Source organism: Oryzias melastigma, linkage group LG7 (genome assembly GCF_002922805.2).
Source record: "Oryzias melastigma strain HK-1 linkage group LG7, ASM292280v2, whole genome shotgun sequence".
In the NCBI taxonomy this organism is placed as follows: domain Eukaryota; kingdom Metazoa; phylum Chordata; class Actinopteri; order Beloniformes; family Adrianichthyidae; genus Oryzias; species Oryzias melastigma.
In genome coordinates, this window is record NC_050518.1 from 8,640,666 (window position 1) to 8,641,212 (window position 547).

The window sequence follows — 547 nt, forward strand, 5'->3', positions numbered from 1 at the left end:
ATTGAGATTGTATCCTGAAGAAAAAAAAGAAAAAAAAACAGATCGTCACTTTAACCATTTTCTTTGGACAAGCTATTTAAGCCAAAACGAATCCTTTGCTTCTGAAGTGCCTTTTGTGTAAACAGTGTTATTTGTTTGTCAACCGTAGTTACATTTTTTTTTTAATTGTTAAAGATTGTACTTCTTGTGTTATAATATTAGCCTTATAATACTGACAAGATGCAGATTCAAAGCTCCAAACAGCTGCAGCAGTTTGTGCCTTGACATCACTTCCTGTGACGAATATATGGAGACTCCGCCCCCCATCCGCCCGCCTGATGCTGATAGGAGGGACTCAACTTTGCTGTAAATGTTTTTAGCACATTTTTTTTTTTTTAATTTGATAAAAATAAGAAGAAATGTTTCCTCCCAACAACATCCCCAGTTTGACACTACTCCGATTTGGCTCCAGATTGTATGAAACACTATTTTTTACACAGAAATTTAGACCAATATGCCTTAAATTTAACAAGTCTCTGTAGAAAAAAAAACCTTAAATATACTTTGT